Source organism: Stegodyphus dumicola, chromosome 5, assembly GCF_044657685.1.
Source record: "Stegodyphus dumicola isolate Sdum_Otavi_A_Nest chromosome 5, ASM4465768v1".
NCBI lineage: Eukaryota > Metazoa > Arthropoda > Arachnida > Araneae > Eresidae > Stegodyphus > Stegodyphus dumicola.
Genome location: NC_140772.1, coordinates 203,422,889 through 203,449,972, shown reverse-complemented (window position 1 = coordinate 203,449,972; position 27,084 = coordinate 203,422,889). Strand labels below are relative to the sequence as shown.

At 34.0% G+C, this 27,084-nt stretch overlaps 1 protein-coding gene and 1 long non-coding RNA gene across 5 annotated transcripts in view; one reads left to right on the top strand and one right to left on the bottom strand.

Annotated features, from left to right (window-relative positions):
• Positions 1 to 27,084, top strand: part of LOC146997391 (uncharacterized) — a 278,511-nt gene that overhangs the window by 136,493 nt on the left and 114,934 nt on the right. For all 4 annotated transcript variants that reach the window (XR_015041389.1, XM_085817566.1, XM_085817565.1 and 1 more), the window contains one exon: positions 7,693 to 7,855. The gene's annotated coding sequence lies outside the window, so the exon portion shown is untranslated. The remainder of the gene's footprint in view (positions 1 to 7,692; positions 7,856 to 27,084) is intronic.
• LOC146997392 (uncharacterized) overlaps positions 1 to 27,084 on the bottom strand; it is a 202,947-nt gene that overhangs the window by 87,571 nt on the left and 88,292 nt on the right. The window lies entirely within an intron of this gene.

Genomic DNA, 27,084 nt, shown 5'->3' with positions numbered 1-27,084 from the left:
GCCGAATATTTTCTTTTTCCAATCTCATATTTATTTTAATACACATACTTTCTGGATTAAATAAGACACATTTATCACACACATATACATACTAAAATATCATAACTTAGATACTCGCAATGCGATAACTCAAATGGAATGTCCGTGGAGTGCCGACGCGTGACTATTCGCGCAATCCTGTTCCATCGAATAATTTTGCGGTTGAAACGTCGTCAATTTTATCTTCGTATTATCGTGCTGTCTGGTTACACACTTATAAGCTCTTCTTTTTTCCTTTTACATTCATATGATTTTTACACACGTCGCACGTGGTGACACATTGCTGGTCAAGCACATCTTGAAGTCGAACAGTTACTTATATTCTGCTTGCGCGTTTATTTTATGTTATTCACAAATCAAACATCTACTTTAAGTACTGGATTTCTTCATTCTGCTTCTTTCTCGGCAAAATTAGGCAGGAACAAATGGCGACTGCTGAGTGTGTGTGGGCCACACACTCGCTAAGCTCGACGTCAGGCAGCCCAAGGGGAAAAACGAAAAAAAGAGAGACAAACCAGTCCTTCCAGTTTTTATACCTTTCGACGCACGTGCTCACGCGTGATAACGATACAAGAATGGATGTAGCCACAATGTTCTCACAGTTATCTCATTTCTTCTTTATAATTTGAACTTCTGTCATTCTCATTGTTGTTCTTGCAAATCCTTAGGCCTCAGATCATACATAAATAATTAGAGAAGGTTGTGGTCCGATGCTTGCTGGGGTGAACATTCAGCTGATATGGCAAAATTGCAGTGAATCGCAGTTGGTATTGCTTTCACTATGATAGATCATTGTTTGTATTAGGCTGACATAATATTCAACAGTTAGAAGAGAAAGATTCAACGGGGCCTTAAGTGTTCAAAAGTTTGCCTTTGTTAGTATGACGAAAACAATCATTATGTTGATAAATCCATTTTAAAATCTTGGGATATTCATTTTCTGAATGCATTAAAAGGGGGAAAATTATGTAAATATTTTTTTAATTTTCAGAATCTGGTTTTAAAGCTGGGTGGGGTGGAATATGCAATGCAATACGGTAATTCTGAAGATCATTGCTCGTGGCAGTACAAACTAAACGGTGATAACTTGCATGCTGTAGAAGAAGACACAATTTGCAGTTCCAGATGCATTAAATGCTTTGAGGTCTAGGGAGTAGCAGTGGGCAATACTAAGAGTGAAATTCAAGGTGTAGGGAAGTAGGAATGAAAATTACTTTTATCAGATAACTTAAATGGTGATGTTACTAAGCGTTCTTATTGGAATATAGGTTTCTTTTAAATAATAATACTATGATAGTTATCAGTAGTTCATTCATAAATATTTTTGATTGGTTATGATCTTATTGTAATCACATCCTTCAAAATTAAATTGATTGCTTAATTTCCCCCTTGATTTTCATACTATAATATAAAAAGAAGGAAAAAAGTCTGCAAGTAAACATAATTCCTCTTTCTCTCTCTATATATAGACATGTATCTTCGTGTATAACTAAGCAAAACAAATGTGACTTTTTCTTCTTTAAAGAAATTGTGTAAATAAATAGGATGAGAATTAAGTTCATTTCAAAGACTTATGACACATGAAATATACATGATCAAAATAAAGTAGAAAATTAAGTTCAAATAAATTTTAAGCTAAATTACGTGTTGCAATGTAAGTTGCAATAATTCAGTTGTAATAATTAATACTAATAAAGCCAAACATCATATTCCCATTCTGCAAAGTATAAAAATTCTTCTGAAAAACTGAAAAAATGACCAACACTTTGGCTTATTTGATAACTTTCAAATTCACTCCTTTGTTTGCATTTAGAATTTATAACTTTAATTTTCCACAGAAATTTGTTTTTGATTTAAAAAAATTTCACTGGCATAATTTCATTCACTTCAGCATATATTAATAAATGCAGAAGGTTTTTGTACCTTACATAATTTTAAATCTTATGTAAACTAACGTAATTAATAACAAAATCAAAACATAGATCAGAAACTGCATAAAATTTAATTAATAATTACCACTAGTGTCACACGAAATGCTATGAAATTAATTAATAAAATAAGAATGAGATAAAAGATATAGAATTAATATTCCACATGTGTGAAGTTTGGAAGTTTTACGTTAAATATTTTTTTTAATTAAGTATTTTTAAAAAGGACCCCTTAAAGCATGGGACCTTTCGTAATTAGAACTTGCAAATCCACTTCGCTAGTCTTTCATAACATTGCTTTTCTTTTATTAACAAGAAATATTTCATTCAGTTATTTAATTTAAGATATCAAAAATAATGCTACTGAAAGGTATGAATACTTACTTAAATTTGAAATTAATTTGGTTGACTTAAAATAATATTTAAAAAAATAAATCTTCATATATACGTCTAAAAATCAGACCTTATTAATTTTCTTTTATTTGAACGATATCTGAATTCTGCCTTAGTTTGGACTAGTAAATCATTGGGCAGTTAAATGCCAAGCTATAAGAGAACTAATGTAGTTTACAAATGCACTGAATTTTATTTCCGGTATTGAATTTCAAAGAAAGTAAAATTTTCTGCATATTTGCATCATTTGGATTGATAGAATATGGCAAAGCATGCAAAGGCTATCAGCCTAAAGGGAAGTATATATTCATGGGCGGTTTTGTAAGGAAAAGTAGCTTACATTTCCATTTATTCATGTGTGTGTATATATTTACATTGTTAATGCTAAAATCAATGCTTCATTAAAAATTCATTATTATTTTATTTTTAATACAACATACAGATACAGAATTGTTTTAAATTCCAATAAACAATAATAATTTATTTTTAAGAAAACTTATTTTATGATTTATATATTATATTACATGAATAAGAGAAATATTTGTCAAGAAATGTATTAAACTTGTATTAGCAGATTCATGCTATCCTAGTAACAAGACTATCATACTTCAAAACTGTATTAAAACTGGGCAAAATAAAATCAACATAAATTCTACATTAAATGTTTAAAAACTTATAAGTATGCAATGGTAGTTATATATACAATATAATATATGTTGTCATTTATAAAATATAATTTATAAAATAATATATGTCATTTATAAAATAATATATGTTGTCATTTATAAAATATTCATGAAATGATATTTTTGGAAATAATGCACAAAATTTTAGTTTTGTTTTATAATTAGTTTAACGAATTGTTAGAAAAATATTTTAGGTCATTTCCATTTTTCCCCTGTTGATATTGGTATATTAAAATATATGGAATAATTTAAGTTGCATCAATGTTAGTAAAACAAAACATTACGAAAAGTATGATACGGCATATTTTTAATCAATATAATTACTTCATTTTGGAATTATAATATTTTCGTAAATTAATACCACTGCAAAAAATATTATTATACTAAAGGAATAAACGACCGCGTTGTTCAAGTTTTGTAATTTTACTTCATAACACACTCGTACATAAACATATTAGACTGAATTATAAACCAGGTATAACTAATTAGGTAATCCTAGAAAAAGAATAAACTAAACCTAGTAAGCAAAAAAATATATACATTACATTCAGAATTCTAAATGTTTATATAAACGTTTCTCGCAAGGCCTGCTGGGAAAAAGATGTCAAACGTTCTTTGGTCAGACGATTGGAAAAGAACGCTAACATGATTAGTTTTGTTTTCAACAACCACATTACCATTTCAATTAAATACCACAAACAGTGATTAAATTTTGGAATAATTAGTTTTAAATAATAATACGGGCAATTTAAGGCGTAATTTATCGGATGCACAATGACAAAATACTACTATTAGATCTGCATTTGGAATAAATATTTTGCACTCTTTCAACTCATTAGATATTACGAACACTGATATTAATTAATTGCAAAGCTTAAACGTTTAAATACTTACTCACTACATATAACAGTGCAAAGTGCATGAGAATAATCTGCATAAAATGAACAAAAAATATTTCAAGCAGTAATTGTAAACATTTTCTTACTTACCTGCGCTATACAACCAACATGCATTCAGCCATGTTTTTTTCTGCAACTAGCTTTCAAACACTTTTCTCCTGATTGGCTAATTTCCAGTCAGTCACGCGATTCTTCCGCGCGGCTACTGAAACATTATCTGTAATGCTACAAGCAAATCAGCTGTTACCGCTACAGTTTGCTTTCAACCTGTTACCATTACAGGAAATTCTTCTGTAACTTTTTGATTTCTGTAACTTTACAAAACTTTTGCCTGTAAAGAGCGAACTTTTTTTTTACCGTGTGGATTATTTTTCACAGCCCTCATTATAATGCAAAATTTCCTTTTTCCACTATGCCATAATGCTTAACTGCAATATCTCAATCAACTTTTGTAGAAGCATCATGTTATGGCATATCGAATTTTTTCTATAGAAAAACACCTACCAATAATAACCTAGATAACCTATAAGGTATTGCTTCCGCCTTCTTAACGAGCATTTGTGGTATAGTGGTTTGCACGCTCAGCGCGCTATTGAGAGGTCCGCGGCTCGATTCCCAGCGAAGGCGTTGCTGAATTTTCATCTTGCCAGCTTCCAAATATACCCAATGTCTCTACAGTGGCGCCCGAACTAAAAGGGTGTTGGATGATGATTCTCCTCACCCAGGATTTGGCAATTCGGTCCCCTAAAAACCCCAGTCACCTTTTAAAAGGGGGGAGTATATAAGGTATTTCTACCAACTTCTTAACGAGCCTTCGTGGTGTAGTGATCTCCACGCTCAGCGCGTAATTAAGAGGTCCGCGGTACGATTCCCAGCGAAGGTGTTGCTAACTTTTCATTTTGTCTGCTTCAAAAATACCCAATGTCTCTACAAACCTACCAGTCTTGGAGGTTGCCAACAAATCCAAACTCTGTTTCTTAAATACGATAATTTCAGTGGTTAAGAAGGCTAGGAAAATTGCAACAAAATATTGTAGAGTTATTTAGTTTTCTTGAAGCAGGAGGCATAAAAAATTATCGCCGGGTTTCGAACCTGGACCTCTGGAATACGCGCCGAGTGTGCTACGTTTACACCACGAAGGCATGCTGGAAGGTGGGAGAAAATACTTTATAATATGAGCAAGTAAATCTTACCGTTTAGATTATTTACCGTCAAATACCACTCACGCACACAGATGTCTACGTTATCTTATTTAGATTCACTTGTTGCCCCTTCTTACACTGTTTAGAATTTTATTATCAAGGAGCTCCCTGATTTATTTCACTTCCTTTTTCTTAGGTGTAAGTCATCCACTTTTGTATAAAAAGTTTGGACTTCTCTAATTTCTATCAGATCTTCTACTATCATATTAATTTCTAAAGAGTGTCATGAAATTTATGTGGAACACGTTCCAACTCAGATTGTGGCACTATACAGAAAGTAAAAGAAACTGTCTCACAACTCCGTCAAAAATACAGCAGCTTGTTCGTCAGCAAATTCCGAACGGTTTTATTTAGCCAGAGCAGACAGATCAAATTTAGGTCAATAACGCATAGATTCAAACCATCATTTAAAATAACATTTATAAGAATTTGACTACCAGTTTGCGTGGTATATCTCTAAATGTCCACTTGCCTGTAGCTTAACAATCTCACTGCAGAATTTTCAATGGTGCTCAGATAAATTACAACACGTGAATGGAAAGGCAGATGTTTGCCATCTTCGGCACGGAAGAAAGTCTTTATATACATATCTTCCACTTTCAAACTGAAAGGGAGTGTGGGAGTAAAAGAAAAATGAGACAGAAGCCTTAGTTTAGTCTTTAACAGGAAACAATAAGGAATTGGCCAGCTCTACTACCACAGGAGTAACAAGCTATCCACTTAATAACGATCTCAAATTCAAGTCCTGTATGAAGCCGAAAGTTCGCTGTCCATTATGAAAGATAGCTAGATGCTACCAAAATACCGAAATCTATAGTTTCCTCATACATCGACCAAGGATGCACGTATTTTAGTAAATACTGTTTACCTGATGCTTTCTAAACGATTAATAAAGAATAAAATAAAAAACTGAATCGTATCGTTTGAATTTCACTGTAATAAATTCTTAGCAAAGTTACACCGAAAAATGATACAAATTCACGGTATTTAAAATACGGTAATTAAAATAAGGTAAATAAAATTACGGTATTTAAAATAAGCAGTTTTCACCAAGTTTCGTAAACTTTAACGAAACGACCGTATCAACTCAAAATTTCAGTGCAGAGAAACACTATCGGGTGAACTGCAAAACAGAAGCAAGCATAGATATTTTGCTGCGGTTCACTTTATTTCGATTTTGTAAAGTGAGCCGAGTTCCGAAATTAAACAAATATGAGGTAAAATAGTTTTGAAAAGGTAAAATATAAGAAATAGCAGTTTTTAGACCAGAAATGCAGCTATAAACTGGGATCTCAGTAAATTTAAGTAATTAAGTGCAATTTATTTTTGCCTCCAAATTAGCAGCAACACGTGCATTAAATAATACTGCCAGCTTTTCTTCCGCTTTTGAATGCAGCGCAGGCAAATTTTATGTTCTTTATACGGCTCTCATAACATAATTTTTCTGCAGCCAATAGAACAGAATGTTGCAATCAGTTTAAAACTTCTGTGATTCAGGAAACTTTCAGCAAAGTAATCAAAATTTTAGTCACACTCTTCGATTATCAGTATTAAAGATTACAATCAGGCTTTATATTTTAAGTGCCTTACAGTTTTCTGCAGCTTCCTAGAATTAAGTTTCCTGCAACTTCTGCAACGCAGTTTGTAATTAATTTTCTGATGAAAGGTATGGTATTGAATTTCTCCTAATGTAAGTTGATCAGAGCTGCAGAACAGGGCTTGCAAACAAAAAAAATGTGTTTTTTTTTAATTAGCGGGAAAACCAAATTGGAGACAGTCACTGAATATGACACCGTGAACGTCATAATCAATTGGCGGATGGGGGAACTCCCCTTTGTAGAGCAGAAAACTTCATGCAGTCTGGAGGCGGACAGAAATTTAAAGAACAATAATTATCATGCAGAATCGTTAAGATAATGAACGTTTTCAACCTTAAGTATTTCTTTTCACATGTTTTAATTTAACAAAGAAACAGAGATGAAAATTAATGAATAAATGAAAACGAAGTGACTGTGCTAGGAGAAGCGTTTCCTTATTATTGTATTTTTAGCTAAAAAGCAGCAAAGACACAATGAATAGTCTTCATTCCTTCCTCAGCAAGGTACCTAGCCTTGTTAAAACAAACCCTGTCCAGCTAATACATTTAGTAATCCAAATGAGCAGCAGGCATTCCTTCATTACAAATGATTTCATCTTGAAACTCATCACTGGATGAATCTGAGATTCATCCAGTGATGAGTTGCAGTGTTGGAGCCAGAAAAGTTTGACGCTTTTGTTAAAAACTTTCTAAGCGTTAGAACCATGTAAATTTGCACATTTTCGATACAGATATAAATAACTAAATAGTTATTGATTATTTTATGTCAATAAATATGAAAATGAGTATTGTAAAATAACATTATTTACAAGAGATCAACCTAATTAATTAAATAAAATAATACATTTTACAATCAAATTGCATTCTAAAACATATAGTTACGAATTTTGTTCATACACAGATGATTTTAATGCAATTATATGTAAAATTGTTGTATTTCTTTTGCAGAATGTAGCAGGAAATATCTAAAGAGACAAGCTATGCCAGAAAAGTAAGAATACGGGGGAAGTCCATGTAATATTGATTAAATGGGTATCTTGGTAGTTTGACGAGATATCGCCAAAAGTCGTCAAACTTGGAAACCTTTCCTGACCCTGCAACACCGTAAAAGGTATCGTAGTTGAATAAATGTAATTAGTAATTGTATGAACTGTAACCGTAATCCGATCCTCGTATTGCCTTCCAGTAATTTCAAGGACAGAAAGTACTAAAAATATCTCGGCGGACGGGTGAAAACTGTGTATAAGGCCGGAGAGCGCATCTGCTGTCAGTTGTGTTTGTTTCAGCCTGAGTTCGGAATATTGAGATATATCTCCGTATTAGCTTTCTCTTTAGATGCGCTTTGCATTGCGTTGTGTTTAACGTTCTTAGTAGTTTGAAGTGTCACTACAGATTGTACTCTATGTTATTGTGAACACATGTACGAGAATTTCTGAGGGAAATTCCAGAACTCTGAACTATTGTTTTGATAAAATATCTATCATCGGACCTGTGTACATTCAGTCTGTTACGAGCCCGTACGCAAGTAACAATATCCTTTCCATAAATACGTTGAGATTCGGGTTCATTGTTTTTGCTTTCAATCAGTTTACGACATCATTGCACGAATGCAACTGTTGCTGTTGCAACAGCTATAATCAGCAACACTAGAATAAAATCAGCAACAGCTAGATCAGCTGTTGTATCATCAGTAAAACAACAACTACAATCAGCTGTTGCTATAGCTGTTGTGATTATAGCTGATTATAGCAACAGCTATAATCAGCAGCAGCTGATAGCTGTTGTTTTGCTCTAGTGTCTCATAATAGAAATATAAAGCTCATTCGTGAAACTGAAGAATAACTGAAGAATGTTTAGTTATAAAATAACTAAACATTTATAAGCCGTTTCAAACTCCTGTACTTTTGGGAATAAAACTGAATACAAAGAAATTGCTAATGTACAGAAGAACGCAAATAAGAATTAATAACATCGTATTACTTATTTAGTTGAAAACAATTATGAAATTTATTTTCTTTTGGGTTCTAAAGAAAGTTTTCAGAAAAATCTAATATGCATAGCTGAAAAAAGCTAAATTTGTAAAAATCTGCCTCTCTTTCCCTTTTATCCTAGTCATAATGAAATCTTCAAATAGTGAATAGTATCCGGTACATAATTCAGAAAGTATAAATGCAATAATTTTAATAAATGAAGATTTCGTGAAATTTTGAAATATCCTTCCCAATCCTACAAAACATTTTTCTTCTATCAAAATAAAATATTTTCTCTCAGACAGTAATACTATAACGTTTCATAATATGATACAAAGTATATAATTCCTTGCAAAACATGTTTCAAACATACTAATCAGATCTGAAGAAACTTCTAAGCATTAATATTCATCGCTAACTCCAAGGAGATAAAAATAAATGTTGGGCAGACTTTTCAAGTTAATTAGTATAAGAGCTATAATTCTGTCTGTTAAAAATGCAGACTCGAAAGCAATTAAATACTAATAAACTACGCCAATCAGATTTACTTAAAATATACTGATGCATACCTTATGTACTGAAGTTATAAGCTTTGTAGAACGCTGCAGTTTCATATTTTCATTCGAAAAGTATTAATTCAAAATGTTAGTCCAACTATTTTTTATGCAAATGAATTGCTTCAGGTGTATACTAGGTAATCAGCGTGATTGTTGTGGGAAAAATGACATTTGAAGGTATCATGCTGTAGAGTCATTGGGTTAATTCGAAGCAGAAAAGATGAAAAATATGCAACCGCCTTCTCCGGGAATCGAACCTCGGACCTCTGGAATACCGGCCCAGCGTGCTACCGTTACACCAGGAAGGCACGCTAGGGAAGTGGGAGAAATGCCTTATAATGTGCATCTCTTTAAATGTATGTAGTTGCCATTTGGCAACATACTCATATTTAGTCATATAAATCAAATAAAACCCCAAATTTTAGCTTACTGCATAGTGTAACCAATTGGATACATACTGTTTACGTATACAGTTTTCAAAGTTTCAGTGTGGTGGCACCACTAACGGTGTAATGGTCATTATTGCCAGTTGATGTGTAGGGTGTGGACATTATTTGTGTTTACAAATGTTTGATTTTTGTGTTTATTGTTATTTTGATGTATTCAAAGTTCTAAAATTGTTCGAACAAGTTTATAAGGATATATTTTACTACATAAAATTGTTATTACACATTTGCCTATCATATGTTTTATAAAACTTAATAATATATTTTCAAAAATTGGAATAAAAACTTAGTTTAAATTTTTTTAGTATTTTTTCCATTTTATTTGATATTAGTTCTAATGCATTTTTAGCTTTAAAAATAAAAATTTTAATTCATGCATTTAAGGGTTAAATATTTAATGGATATCCAAGTGCAAAATAAATAAGTGCAAATATAATAAGGTAATTACATATTATCCCGTCGACCGGCGGGCCCACCAGCGGTCGAGCGGGAAATTCGCTGAACACGGGTAGTTCGGTCCGTGGTTCGAATCCCGCGAACGGACTGGCTGCATGGGCGTTTTCGTGGTTTTCCCCTTGTGAAACATGTATACGAGCTAGTTTCCCTTAGAAAGTCCTCCACGAAATCATCCCTCCCCTTAAGCAGATAGCCATAGTGTGCTTTGCCGTAATTAAATAAACCAAACCAAACCCATCGACCGGTCAAGTAGCGCGATTTAGCGCCAATTCGGGATGACCGTGTTCTTTATACTGTCTGTCTACGAGATGAACAGCTCCCGCCACAGTGGTCGCTATAGCAACAGGTCTAGTATACTTCAAATAGGGACGAACCAAGGGTTGTTTTATTATTATTTTCTTTTTGGCGATTGTTTGCTGAGGGAAAAAGAGTTTATCATTCGTCTTCAAGACACCGCTACGGAAAATGGGTCAAGACTCGTTTCTACAGCAATAGACAGCTGCAAACTAACTGGCGAGAACTTTTCTTATGATAGACAGACTGTAATTCCACAGTAACGACTGGCGATTGGCGACCATATCCAAAATTTCCGCCAGCGGTCGACGGGATAATACGTTGGTATTTATAATAAATTAAAATCTCTATGAAAGTTATAAAATAATTTAGGGAGCGCAATGTTGAATTTTTCTCATGTGTTGAAATCTGTGAATACGGCTTTAATATAATATTTAGTCGATTATCAACGCGTACAAGGTTTATCCGAACTGGAAGGATGCATTTCTAATGGAAGCTAGCCCGCAATTGCGGGAAACACCGCGGAAAACCATGTGAACAGCCGATTGAAACTAACTACCATATTCAATGGTTTATTCCGTTAGTCCCTGGTGGACCTCATCTAATAAAAGAATTTATCTCACAACGCTTCTTAATTGAGGTTTCAAGTTTTTCATTTTAAAGAATATGCAGTTATAGACTAATGTATTCCAACGTAAGAAATCAATCAATGCTTCATTTATCTCATGTATATAGCAGAGAAGAAACTAATAAAAAAGCCGATACAAAATATGATATAGATTGTTGATATAAATGCGATATTGATGATTTGATACAAAAAGTGAATATTTGCTTGCCACATTTCTGTTTCATTCAAGTATAAAATTACAGCAATAAGAATATGCGTAACCATAATTTAATTGTTTATTGTTGCCTACATAAAATATGAACACGACTATCAAAGGCAAATTTCCTTTGCACTTATGAATGTGAAGATATGCGGGATACATTTCTGTTTCATTCAGGTATAAAATCACTGCAATAAGCTATTTCTTTCAACTTGAATAAGCACTTTCCTCTGCCTCTGAATAGCAAAACGAAAATCAATAGTATTGCATTGATTTAGAAAACTCATTGCATTGATTAGAAAAAAAAAAAGTGGGAACAGTGTAAACTTAGGACTTGCCATTAATTTGTTTAAGCCAGCTCAAATGCTGCTGGTGAGATGTTAAATACGAGTATATTCTAGATTAGATTAATTTGTTTGGTATTCTAACAAATTCCCTTTTAAACTAGATTCAATGTTGATTTAGATAAAAGTACCACTGAATCACACACGTAGAAATTGAGATAAGGCATTTGGAATTAGTGTAGAACTTTGTAGGCACGCCGCGCCTTATTGTAAGAAAACTTAATGACTATTCTACGATTATTTCAAAGGAACCGTAACATCTGAAAAGGTAAGAAGTAAGTAATTTTATTTAATACAATGGATCTGAAAAAGTTGAAAAAAATAAGAGCTAGTCAAAAAGGCCAATTACAAAGCTTATCGATAAAATAGATAAGAACATTGAAGGATAAAAGCCAGTGAGTAATTTAAAGACATTATTAAATCAATTGAACACTAAAATTGAAAATATCAAATTAGTTTATAATTCCATATACAGGAAAAAGCAGGTTTAAAGTATTTGTTGCGGAAATTAATTCCGTAGAAGAGGATCACGATAATCTATTAGAGTACAAGAGTAAACTAATTGTTAGAACAGAAGAATTATCCAAAAGTGCTAGAGATATAGTTCTAAAGGAGTAAAAGTGCCCAGTCTATTATATTCCGAATCGAAACAGAAATTTCATCAATAAAATAACCTAAATTGACTATAAATAAACTTTTCGGTGATTCAAGCGACAGGAAGGAAGTTTGGATTCAGTATGAAGAAGTTATCCATAATAATGACTCTTTATCGAAAGTAAATAAATTTAATTACTTAAAATAAATTTAATTAATTATATTAGGCTGGATAGCCTATATTGCCGTTTCCGTACTTTCGCTTACACATAAAAAATCACGACTCAGGTAAAGAATTGTTAACTAACAGGCTTGGGAGAAAAGATTTAGTAATAAATGCTTTGCATGAATAAACTGTTAAATCTTTCCCCTGTTAGAAATATAAGGGGTATAGAGAATCTTATGAAACTGTATTATCAATGTGAAACTCAAATTAGATGCTCAAAGTCAATGAGCGTGATATCAGATACTTATGGCACCTTATTTTGTCCAATATTATTAAAATTAATTCCATCAGAGATTACATTAGAATATCGCAGTAGAAACAGTGACCAAACGTGAAATATTAATAAATTAACACAAATTATTGATAATTAAAGCGAAAGCTGGAAAGTGCTCTGCAGTTAAATGACAGTGAAGAAGCAAAAACAAAACACCGACGGATATACTTCATAGCTGAGAGCAAAAATCAAATGATCCTGTACACTTCGCGCACGATAATGTAAGCAACAAGCGTAATAAACAGTTTGATAGGCTCTCCTCCCCCCCCCAAATAAAACTTATGAATATAGTGTTTCAGTCGCTATAAATAATTGTAACGAACTACATGATTCTGAGCGTTGTGAAAACTGTGGATGACAAAGGAAACATTTTTAAAAATCAGGTTCGTTTATGCCAGGGTTTCTTAAACTGTGGGTCGCGACTTCCTAGGGGTCGCGGGACCTGCAGCAGGGAATCGCCCAAAATTTTAGCACTTTTGATATTTCTTTAACTTATAATAATTTTACAATTACCAAACATTTTTACACAATGTATCTGAAAAATAGATAAAGGACAATGAAAAAAACGAAAACTTTTCAACGCATTCTTTTTATAATATAAACGTTCATTTTCCTTGCTTTGCACCTGACGCTGTCATTTCGTCTGTTACTTATGTAAAATTTTCACATTGTTATATGTGAAAATAAATTTTCATAAAAATAGAAATTAGAATTAGAAATTAAAGATAATTACCTAAAACTTCAATAGTATATTACAGTACAAATGAAAAAACTGAGTTTCACTCACGCATGTGTCGGATTTGCGCAATACTTATGGGGTCCCACAAAAGTTTTGTAAATATTATGAGGTCCTGGGGGTCGCGAAAAGATCTCAGTGATAAAAATGAGTCGCGACTGAAAAACGTTTAAGAAACCTTGGTTTATGCCTTAAACCTCAGCGTATAATAAAAGAATGTAAAGAAACAAAATGTGGGAAATATGTAATAAAAAACACAATAGGTCTATTTGTTTCAAACTCGGAACAAAATCTGATAAAAGTAAAGTCGTGTTGGCAATTTCCCCCTGTAAAGATTTTCAGATTAGTCAACTGAAAACCAAAAATTTTGGTAGTATAATACTACAAACGTACACTACTATACGTCCATTCTCGGATAAGAGTAGTATAGAGCCAATTCGTATTCGTTTAGACAATGTATCTGTGAGAAGATTTATAATTCGGAACATACCAAAAAAGTGTAAATTACCTTGTACCAAATCAATAATACAACAATACAACAATTAATAATACAGTAATTCAACAATTCTTGTAATAAACTTCGAAGAGCTTTATACATTAATTATACAGATGGAAGCTTGTTTGAACTTTCGACCTCTATTACCCATTTTTGCTGATCCAACGGATCTTCTGCCTGCTTTATTTTTGCCGATACCAGAACCAAATGACACTGTAGATTCTTTGTCCTTGTCTTCTAGATAGACCTTAATAAAAAAAAATTTAAAGCTAATTTCTGGAGCCGTTGGAGTGTGGAATTTCTCAAACATTTGTAGACCCATTCAAAATGGAACCAATTGAAATCCAACCTGAAAGCAGGACAAATAGTTTTGCTGAAGGATAAAATCAAGACTCACGTGAAGTGGACATTAGCTATCATTGGAGAGATCTTTCCCGGTTCGAATAGGTGCGATTTCCCGGTACGAGTCGTGGACTTCAGAACATCAGATGGAGTATTTCGTCGAGCCATCTCCAATATGAGTCTATTCCTGTTCCTAAATGACGTTGGACAATCGTTCAACGGGAGACATATTTCACAAGTGCACATCTGTGTAGCCACCAAGGGAGTAGCTTCTAGGATGGACCAATGGGCATTCAGTAATATTTCTGTCATGTCACATGACCTTTCGCCCTTTCAATATTTAAGAAAGACGGTTGAATATATTTTACCTCTCAATTTTCTGTACAAAATAATTAAAGCATCATCGATGTCTTATCAAAATTTTCGTTGCGAAGTTGGATCAAATATAAGCAATTGTGAAGATTTCATTATCTGGTTGAAATAATGTGAAATAAATGCACACACATGTTGGATACTCCACAAAAATATCCATGGGAAATATTACTTAATAAGATGAGGAAAGAAATATGTGATAAACATCTGAGCCCATATGCTATCTTTGCATAAAACTGTGCATATGAGAAAAATATTTACACCAATTACATATGTAAATAAAAGTCAACACTTTTTATTGCAGTCTATATGAAAAAGATGTTCTATAATAATAGCCAATGCAGAATATTATTCAAAGTGAACTCTAGTTTTGTTTCAAATGCATTCGTAGACATTTAGTGTGTTAAATTTCACATTTATCAACCGCTCACTCTTAAATATACTGTCTACTCAAGAAATTCTCATCAAACAGAATGAATTTATCTTATTCACAACGAATATATTCAATTTATTTAGATATAACTTTTAATGTTAACATTGTATATAATCAAACATATGTTAACAATGTATATATAATCATACACGATATGAATTCTGAATCTTAAACTTTCAAAATCAAAAGAATGCAAGCACTGAAAGAAGGAAACACTAGATTCACTGTAATACTTCCCAGTCCCTTTCAGCTCAATAAAAATAAAACTATACACTCGAATTTTCTTAATTTACAGGTGTTATTAAATGCATAATATTCGAGGCTAATTGTAGCTTGAGTCATTTTCTCGATGTAAAGAGCGATAATATGCCGTGAACATCAATCCAAATATCAATACGTGATAAAAATCGCGAAAGTGAAATGTCGGCAATTAATTAAACTCATTAAACAAAAACACTATGATATTTTCCGCTATTACGCCATACATTTATAACTGCGAAACAAATGCAAATTAAAACGTAAACAGCATACGCTCACATGCACAAAGATTCAGCGTCATAATAGCTCATTGGTTCTTTTTCGAAACCCCTCCCCTCAGTGGCTACGCTGATGTGCACTTGTGAAATATGCCAACGGGAGCAGAGATATTCTGATTTCACTAGACACATTTTTCTGCTTTGAATGACAGCACGAATTGATTAGAGAATTGATTTAAAGAAGCGTATTGATTCAGAGAATGCTAAATGACAACAGTGTAAACTTTCTAACTTGCTTTCGATTTGTTTGATGTAGGTCGAATGCTGCTGATTAGATGTTAAATAGATTCTAGATTAGATTAATTTGTTTGTATTATAATAAAATACTTTTTAAACTATAGTGAATATTGATTTTAGATATAAATATCGCTGAGCCATACATGTAGATGTTTAGATGCGGCACAGATTTATTGCAGGACTTCGTTAGCTACTCCGCGCCAATATTGCCTCTATAACGATATCGATCATCTACTGAGTTCTTATCACGTGTCATAATCTGAAAAAAAAAAACTGCTTGTTTTCACTTTTTACTGTGACGGCGGAAATACATAGCGATGAGTTTTTATTTGAAAAGATCGTAATTGTACACATCAATAAAAACAACAACACTGTTTACGGCATCTTCAGTTCTCCGAAACCATATTTGATGAAAATTTTTTCTTCTAATTTATATGTATAATAAATAATATTTAGAGAATAATAATATTATAAGACGCTATACTTATATGCAGATACCTTTACACATACTCCTCCACTACACATCAACAAGCAAGCCAAGGGGAGGGGAGAACTATAAAAAATTATGAAGTTGATTTTCTTATGTGGTGGATGGTGTTTCAAGTCATTCACTTCTCTTTATACACCATATTTCAAAACATTTTTATAAATATTCATTTGCGTATAATAACTGTTTAATCTAATCGTTCTGTCTTGTTAAATTGCTTATTAAACAAAATTTCAAAATAAAACGAACCGAGTGTGATACTCTTGTCCAGCTTCTAACCAGACTACGAAACAGCAGATGAAATGCTTTGAGGTAGCAGCGTTGTGTAAGTGTCACATGATTTTCTTCTCTTCAATAATTAATTCTATTAGCTAAACGTAGACTTCGATCACGTCTTTCTTTGGAGGATGGACATGAACGGCCTATATTTAATACTGACGATGAAGATCTTGAACCCCATATTGGTTTGAGAAAAGTGCATTTGATCCCATGCATTTAGTAAGAAGGGTAACAGTTGAAATTAGCCGATAAATAGAAATAGAAAGTCAAAAAACGTTATTAAATGCGGAGTTTTCGATCAGTAACAGCCAAACTTCTGAAAAACTTAGGAAAAATTTTCGAATTTCGTAAAATCACCAAACCATCGCTACAACGCCAAGTATATATAAAACCAGAATGTTTTGATAAGCCACACAAACGTTATAGTTGTTAAGGGAGCCTACTGCGGTACCGAAAGGGCCGGCTTTGAATCTCGGGGAAGGCATGGATGTTTGTAAATGTACAATTATGAAGTCTTTGCAACATGGAGGCACTCTAAATATGGGGCGAGCCGAAAGTCCTCTCGAGAGGTTGATGGTAAGGAAAGAGGAGTGTACGGACCGCTTCCCCGAAGTGCTCTCCATCAAAAATGGAGGGGGGCACTGAGCGAAGTCGTACTGTCACCTGTATAGTGCTCAAGGCTCTTGCCAACGACAGGGGCGATCTTGCTCTCCTTGCCACGATGAAGTTCGTGGGCTTGTTCTGATGTTACTGTCAGACAAGTGAGATAAATCACAACAACAACAGCATGTTTCAATAACAAAATTGATTTCGTTGCAGTTTGCGTGATAAAGATTCTGATTCAAGGTAGCTAGTTTTATCTTATTCAAATTTGACTTCGAAATCATGAAGCAGGAAGAAACATTATCGTCAAATGGTGCTTGCATGGTTGAGTAATAAGCACCCAGACAAACTTTAAACGTTTCTCATTTTATTAGGACAGAAATAGATTGCATTTGTTGGTTTGTTTTGGCTTTGTTCGTTTGATTATAGCAAAGTACACAAGAGCTATGTGAAGGATGCCTTCGTAGAGAACTTTCTAAGGGAAACCAGCTTGCAGGGATGTTGTGCTGGGGGGACATGAAAATGCCCATGAAGTCAACCCGTTTATCGGGACTCGGATCCAGATCGAACTACCAGTTTTCAGTGACTTTAGGCTCAGCTAATGGTGGGCCTAGACTGGGTTGGATTTCTTAGATTATTTTAAACCATATTAAAACAGTCTGCCTAGGAAAAGGATGCCATCATTGAAGACTTTCTAAGAAAACTTGCTTTTCGGGTAGCGAATAGGCTGGGTGCATGAGCAAAATCATGAAAACCATGATTTTGCTCATGCACCCAGCCTATTCGCTCTCATGTTCCCAGTGAACTCGGTCCGAAATACCTCTGATCATCGGTATTAACCGTATAGCCGCTGGTGAACGTAACTTACTAAGCCTAATTTGTCTACTATGTGAAAGGTGACTTAAAACAATTTTGTCCTAAATTAACCAATCTGCATTTCAAGGTGTCAATTAAGGATCAGCTCATATTAATTTGCTTAAATGGGACTGTATTCTTATTTAAACGTTATTAATGAATGATGTAAGTTGCCCTGTATCTTTTTTGCTCAGATTTTGAGACTGAGAATCAATAGAATTTTCAGGTTAACATCAGCTTAGGTGAGTTTATAACATCTTATTTCACTTTACAATATCATGCTTTGCAGCTATAATAGGATTTTCTAAAGTTCTGATTCCTTTGAGATTTATTTTCATTTCATTTCAACACAGCCCTAAAATGTAGCTTTGCATTTTGTGCGGGTATAATATTCTCTTTACATTTCTCGAAGTCTTTTGAACTAAAATAGGATATATGATTCTGTTTCATACCACCTCGGGATTTTTGTCAAATAAAAAGAAAAGAATGGAACTAGAATCTCTTTTTATTGTACCCGCAATATTTATTATATAGTCTTTGTGAAATTTATCTTCTTTATATATATAGATATATATATATAAAGTTCACTTCAGAAAATCGTCGAACAATGTTTTCCAGTTCTTGATTCACTTTGATATACATGACTGCGCTGTTACGTGATTGCTTGGCTCTCATAACTTAAATATTTAACTTTCGAATCCCATTTGCGATGGCCTTATATTTTCTGCTTGTCTCGTTGGTAAAATGCAGGCAAGAAAATGCTAACTCATTTGTTTATTCTTTGCTGTTTCCAAATAGAATTTTAGAAACGTGTTTTTTAACCGATGATTGGAAACTGCAAGGTGGCCATAAAAACTTTTCCGATATATAAACGATTTCGATCGGTTTTTAGCGATCTATTCGCTAAAAACCAATAGAAATGAAATTTCAAGCATTGTTATATGAAGGTATGCACTCGAAATCGTGATAATGTGTAAGAAAAATAGAGCTTTCACAGTTAGAGTTACAGTGAAAACATTTCGAAATTTTTGAAAGGCTACACCCACATTTTTCCTGCGCGAATTGATCAGAACATTGAAAAACCATAAATGGCTTGGAAACGATACACGTATGACGAAAACTGCCGGCGCAAAACACTCGCAAAAGGACCAATGATAATACTCGTACAAGAGACGATCGGGAAGAAACTTTTATTGGTTTTAACAAGTTTTCAACGTGGTCACCTTTGCAAACGATAACGCATTGCATGCAGGAGATTGCTGTCAATGATGAATGTAATATCGCAAGAGGAATCTGTACAACGTAACTGTATGGCATCTTTCAATTCTGACAAATCTCGGAAATTTGATGTGTATACCTTAGATTTCAGACAACACCAGAACCAGAAATCCATCAGACTGAGGTCAGGGGATCGAGGTGGCCAAGAAACTGCAAAATTACGACTCTGTCTTGATTCGGTGCACATTTGAGTCCGTAGGACCCAACCATACTATCAGCGAATGATGTTTTAACGAAGCAGTAAAAAATATTTTCTTCAGTGAAACATAGAGCAAATTTTATTTGGCATTCGTAAATTGACGAGGCAAATAATAATTGAGATTTTGATAAAATTGTAAAAAAAGTATAATACAAAGCATCGCTGAAATTTACAAAATTGAAAAAGTTGAAGTTTATTAAAAGATACAAAAAACATACCATCTCATGCTGCAGTTTGTTATTGATTTTATGCAAATGCGATACTTGTTTTCGTTTCTTTTATTTAAGTGCAATTTTATCCTTACGTTCAGTAAACTACAATTAAATATATTTATGTGATTATCAGCAATGCACAGTTCTTTGCTCTTGATGCAGAGGGACCTGTACCTGTTTGCTTTCAAAATCTACAGAGTCTTGAATAAAATCTATGCTATACAAAAGATTGTTACTTTGCTTTTTTTTGGCGTATCTTTGTCTTATCTTGATAGTTATGTTCCATAGGGCCCGAGTTCGAATTTCAGAGGAGGTGTGGTTGTAATTGTCCGTCCCTTCATAGGAGGCAAAGGTGGCTCACTTATTAGGTGCTTCCATAAGAAAGTGACCACAACTTCTGGCCTAGTTGTGTCCAAGCTGAAGTCTGCTGAGAGCCCGCCATTGGAAAAAAAAACTTTCCACACCCTGTGAAAACTTGGTGGTACTAGAGCCACCAGATTTTGAATACACATAGTCCTGCACACAAACATGTGCAAATCGAAACCGGAAATTTGAAATTCGAATTTGCTTTCTATTTATTTCATATTTCGTACGAATCTGATGAACTTCTTATTAACAAAGTGATTTAAAAGCAGGCAAAGGCAACACTGCTTCAAATAAATCATTTTTATCTCCAAGCGCTAGACTGTTATTTTTCGATAAAATACAAGATATTTGCTTTTAAGTTTTAATGAACAAACTCGGTTATTTAAAAACATATTCTCCGTGCTCCAGTGGGTTATTACTGGTAAAACGTAAGATATTTATCTTTCAAATTAAATCTGTCTATTGTAGATTAACAAGCTAATGGATTTAAAAGTAATAAAGGCAGTTCTTAAAACAATTTTTCTGCTTTTTAATCTCACTATTTAAGCTAAAAATGCATTTAAATCATGAGATACCTAATCATAAACATTAAATATTTTTATGTAATTACACTAGCTGGACTCATTCAAACCATTATACGTTTTTCGTTTTGCATAATGACTATTCTAGGCGGCCTGATAGTAAAGATAAATTAATAAACACATATCTTCCATGCTCCAGTAGGTTCATTTTTTCTGTTTTTTAATCTCGTTATTTTAGCTAAAAAATTCATTTAAATAATGAGATATCTAATTATAAATATTTAATATTTTTATAAAATTACACTAGCTGGACTCATTCAAACCGTTATACATATTTTTTGCATAATAACGTTTCTATGCGGCAGGTTATTTAATAACAGAGATAAATTAATACTATATTTTAATAAATGTAATCAAGGGAAAATTTCTATTGATTTTGCTTTATTTGCACAATTTATAACGCTAACTTTATTTAGGAACGCGATTTCAGTTACTTTTTAGCTGTTCTTGTCGTAAGCATTTTGCTGCAAGCGTAAATCTATGAATCTTAAGTCGAACAAAGGGCCCTTTTTAAGGAATAATTTCTCACTAGTTAAGAAATCATGATCTAATCGTGTCGATCAGCAAGCTTTAAATCGCAATTTTATCTTCAAGGTAAACACAATTTTGAATTAATAAGTGTACCTGTAAAATTCCTTACCTGCTGCATCTTCAGTGTTCTCGACGCCAGGCTTCTAATAATCACGTTTTCCAGTAAGAGTTTCTATTACAATTAGCAGGCCATCTTGTCTTTTAATTATTTATTCAAAGAAAACGCTAATATACACTATTTACAAGGTAAGTGATAATTATTTTAAGACAGTACATTTTTAACTCTGAGTCTTTACGCTCCTCAAAGCGGTTCCAATCTCGACTGCTTCTCGGAACTTAATTACAGCAAAAGTAAAGGAAGAGATGCCCGCCACCTAGTGGCAAGAATGTGACATCCTCCCACCTTTTGATTTTACCTCGATAAGATGGGAAAATCAAAACAAAATTTATCAATAATCAAACAAAAATTCAAGTACAACTTTCACAAATATGAAAAGTAACTAATGCTCTAAAATTAATACTTACAAAGAAGGATTACACATCTAAACATTTTCTGCATTACATTCATACCATATCCAGATAACATGTTCCAATTGACAACTGTTAGGACAATTAAATTTCTAAAATACTGAAAAGAAACAAAAATTAGTATAGCAATTTAAAATATGTAAGAGGTTTTACAGTTTTACGTCCATATCTAGTTTGATAGTTCATATCACTGTAACACTTATCCGCAGAGTTTTTTATGTTCATTGTGAAGTCACTAAACAAGTTAGGTCTATCAAGTTCGAGAGGATAAATACGTTTCGCAGGTCTTAGGAGTTCACCCGTTGCAGTTTTCACTTTGACAACACGTACTTCGTTGTCTTTCCCAGGATATAGTTCTACAACACGACCTATTGGCCAATCTATTCTCTTCTTGTTGTCGCTGCCGACAAACACCAAGTCATTTTTGTTGATAGTCCGAGTAGATCGTTTACATGGTTTTTGCACTAGGATAGCTAAATATTCATCACGAAATCTTTTGCGAAAATGTTCTCTTAAGTTCTGCAAGAACTTGTATCTTTTTGTCAGATTGATGGTATCCAGGTAGTCTAAGTCTGGTACTCCGACGTCGTGCACATCTTGTAGAAACATTGAAGGAGTTAGTGCCGTAAGATCATTTGGATCTTCTGAAAGGTACGTAAGGGGTCTTGAGTTGATTACTGATTCGATATCACAAAGTATAGTCAACATTTCCTCGTAAGAGACACAGGACTTGCCGAGAACATTTCTCAACATCTTCTTGACTGTTTGTACCAACCTCTCCCACCAACCGCCCCACCATGAAGCAGTTGGGGGATTAAACTTCCACTGTATTCTCATACTTGAATGACATTCTATTTCTTTCCAATCTATCGATCTTAACAGATTTTCAGTTCCAACGAAATTAGTGCCATTGTCGCTGTAAATAATACCTGGACGACCTCTTCTGGCAATAAATCTCCTTAATCCTAAGATGAACGCATTTGTTGATAAACTTTCTATCAGCTCAAGATGTATCGCGCGATAGACTGCGCAAGTAAAGAGCAAGATCGATGCCTTTTTTTCTTTTCTTAAATAAAGAGGACCGGCTACATCGACTCCGGTCACTTCAAACACCAGAGCATCTCGAACTCGATCTTCAGGAAGAGGTGCTGGAACAGTCTCTATATTCTTTGCGCTATATCTTCTACAGCGAACACACTTCATAAGAACTTTACGTACTGTTTTTCTTCCTCTCAGGACCCAGAATTTCTGTCGAATATTGTCTAGTACGAATTGCACACCAGCCTGGGATAGTCGCAAATGGTAATCTAAAATTAACCTATGAACTAAGTCATGATTTGAGGGCAATACAATTGGACAGAGAAAATTTTCTTCTTCCTCTCTTCTTCTAGTAATCTTGGTCTTTAACCGAATAAGGCCATCTGAGTCAAAAAAGGTACAAAGGTTGCTAACTTTAAGTTCTTTGCCAAATGCTTCTATTTGTATTATCTTGCATATTCTCTTTTCTACAGTTTCTATTTCAGGGACCGTGAGTTCTCCTGATTGTTTAGAATCTGGTCTTCTGCAGTTGTTGATAAATCTGCATATCCAAGCAGTTATTCTTAACATTTTATGGTAAGATGAATATTTCTCAAAAAAATGTTCTACCCTTTGCGTATTTAGTGCAGAAATGACTGATTTCCTTTTTTCTGAATTTACTATTTCCATGTCCGGTATTTCCCTTTGTCTTGGCCATTCTTCCTGATTTTTCTTCAGCCAGTCGGGGCCCTCCCACCATCTAACTACTAAAAGTTGTTTAGCGGTGCAACCTCTTGATGGGAGGTCAGCTGGATTTTTTGTTCCAGCAATATGTTTCCACGTTTTTGGATCCGTCAGTTTCCTAATCTCCCTGACTCTGTTTTCCACAAAGACAGCCCAGACAATCTCTTCCCTTTGAATCCATGTCAAAACTGTTGTAGAATCCGTCCAAAAATGCGTTTCCATATTTTGCCATTGCAAACCATTTAAAACAGAAGAGCATAGTCTGGCACCTATCGTGGCAGCTATCAATTCCAGACGAGGGATCGTAATAGATTTTACGGGAGCTACTCTAGACTTCGATGCCAACAGATGAACTTCAACTCCAGAATTCGTCACAGTTCTCAAGAAAACTGCAGCAGCATACGCATTACTACTGGCATCACAGAATGTGTGAATGCTGCAGAACTTCCTATTGTCTTTGCTGGAATGTATCCAACGTAGGAGGGATATTTCTTTTAAGAGAAAAAGGCTTTTATACCAATTCACAAAATTTTGTTTTGTACTCTCGTCAACTTCAGTATCCCAAGAAATTCCTGTTTTCCATAGGTTCTGCAACAATATTTTAGGATACAAGAGAACAGGATTCACAATACCAATAGGATCAAATATTTTGTGTGTTACAGCGAGAATTGTTCTCTTCGTTATTATACCCATTTCAAAATCTTCTAGCCAATTCAGATTCAAAGTTAAATTATCTTTCTGACAGTTCCATAACAGACCCAATACGGGTGAAATAGTTTCCTGTTTCAGGTTATCTCCGTTATGTAACCAACCTCGAAGATTAAACTTTCCTTCATACATTATTTCTCGAGATTTTTCGATGAACTGGATCATCTCGGATTCTTTGTCAAAACTGGCAACAATGTTATCTACGTAGAAGCTACGCAAGAGTTTAGCTATCATCTCCGTATCATATGAAGAATTTTTCATGTACTTTTGTAGATGGAATTCTATAACAGCTGCCAAAAGGAAAGGACTACTCTTAACCCCAAATACTACCCTAGTAGGACAAAATATTTTCGTTTTCCTTTCTTCCACATCATTCCACCAGAAAAACCGAAGCCAGTCTCTATCTTGAGGCCTTACACTGATCTGTAAGAAAGCCTTTTCAATGTCTGCTATAGCAGCAAACTTGCCTTCCCGAAATCTCAACAAAAGAGATGGAATTAGTTCTATCAAATTTGCTCCACACTCCAAACACTGATTTAGAGAAGGAGACGATTGTTTCCTCGCAGACGCATCAAACACCGTTCGAATTGGTGTTGAGCTATTTTCTTTGATCACCGGTCTATGCGGTAAATAATGTCCATAGTCAACCGCAATATTTTCTTTAACTTCTTCGATCACTCCTAAGTTACACCAGTCATTAAAAACTGCATTGTATGAAGAAAATAAATTTTGAGATAAAAGTTTCTGGGTGGTAGATTGTAGACGTTTCAACGCTAAATCCTTGTGGGTGGAAAGTGGTACATGATTCTCCGCCCACGGAAGTGCGACTTCATAACGCCCCTCTTCGTTTAGAGATACAGAATTTTCGAACTGCAATTTTGATTGCAAATCCCTTTCCTCTCTAGCCTTCTTTGTAACTGGATCTTTTATTCCGATAACATCAAGCCTCCACAGTTCTGACAGAGTGGCATCAGAAATATGTAAAGATAACGAAAGCGTGGAAAAGGAATTTTCTATTTCATAATTGTCAGTGTTCGCTTTCCCCATGACTGTCCACCCAAGTCTTGTACTTACAGCAACTAATCTTCCCCAAGGAAGAACTTCGATTTTACCTGTAAATAAATTTGCAGCAACATCTGCCCCTAACAACAAATGAATCTCTTGGGGGTTCTCCTGGAATAATCTGCAATTTCCATTTTCAAAAACATCACTGACGTAAATTCCTCTTCTTCTAAGTTCCCCAATCCAGTGTATATTTTTGATTTTAGGGACCGAAGAACATATTTTTCTTTCATCCAATACATTGATTTCGCAATTATACCGTTTATCTACGCTACCCAATTTTATTCTATAACGTTTATGTTTTTCCGAAACTTCTATGCCACCGAAAAGTCCGTGGGTTACACTTTGTTCACCTAAGCTTCTTAATTGTAACCTTTCTGCTGCATACCTGCTTATGTATGAGTTTTGACTTCCGGTGTCAATTATCGCTCGAACAAATTGGTTATTCCCTCTTCCATATATGCGAACAATTAAAGTTTGCAAATATACTTCTGAACATCCTGCTTGATTTGAAAGTACTTTATTTTCTATCTGTTCGTCTTTTTTAATTTCCGAAACCTCGACAGAAGGATTTTGTTTATTACACATAATAGTTGCATGTTGTTTTTTACAAATAGAACAAGTTATTTTTGTTCTGCAGTTTTGAGCCAAATGGTGTAATTTTAGGCATTTATAGCAAGCACATTTTCTTTTTAAAATGTCCCTTTTTTTCTTGTAATGATAAGCCGGAAACGAAACTACAGTCATAAGTCTTGTGAAATTGATTACAGAAGACGCAGTTCATATTTTCCTCTCTGCCTTCGGATTTTGTAAACAAATCTGTAGCGGTCGGAATCTTTGGTTTATTATGTCTATTTGAGAAACCATATGCGCTTTTCGTTGCAGGGGGGAAAGAAGACTGTCGCCGATCGGATACTTTTTGCTGTTGCGAAACCGTTGACCTTGTGCGTTCGCGGGATGAAAGTTCTGCGTGTAAAAATGACATTAAATCTTTTATGTTATATAATCTGTGCCAACATTTTGTGTTCTATGAAATTCAAGCGTTAATTCTGAAGGCAATAACTTCAAAATCATCGGACACAGCAAAGCGCTGTAAGATTCCAACATCTAACGCTTCGAGACATCTAATCTGCGTTTGTACTTTATCATACAAGTTACGAAATGTTTTTATGTCATTCGCATTTTTTAATGATTCAATATTCAGCAAATTATTCATGTGCGCATTAATAAGAATGTCTCTCCTTCCAAAACGGTCGTGTAAGATTTGAATTGCTGAATCATAATGTTTTGGCGATAACGGAAGTCCTTGAACGCAGCTAGCAGCTGTTCCTCCTAAATATGCTTTCAGGTAATTAAATTTGTCTACTTTGTTCAATGATTCGTTATTATGTATTGAGGACTCAAAACTATTCCAAAAAGTAAGCCATTGACTACTGTTCCCATAAAATACGGGAATCGAAAGTTTTCGTAATTTAACATTAGGTGTGTCTTTTATATTTTGCTGTGTGTTCGGTGCATTTAAGTCATGATTAAGTTCCTTAATCCGTTTCTTAAGCCTAAATTTCCATAACGTTATCTTCTCGCGATATTGTTCTGTAATTTCGAATTCATCTACACTCAGAATTGGTTCAACTTCCACATCGGCATTAGATAGCGTTTCGGTTTTAGCATTAAGCTGTTCTAACAATTCTTCGAGCTCATTAATACTACCTTCAGATTTATTTAATTCACTTTCGATTTTCTTAAATAG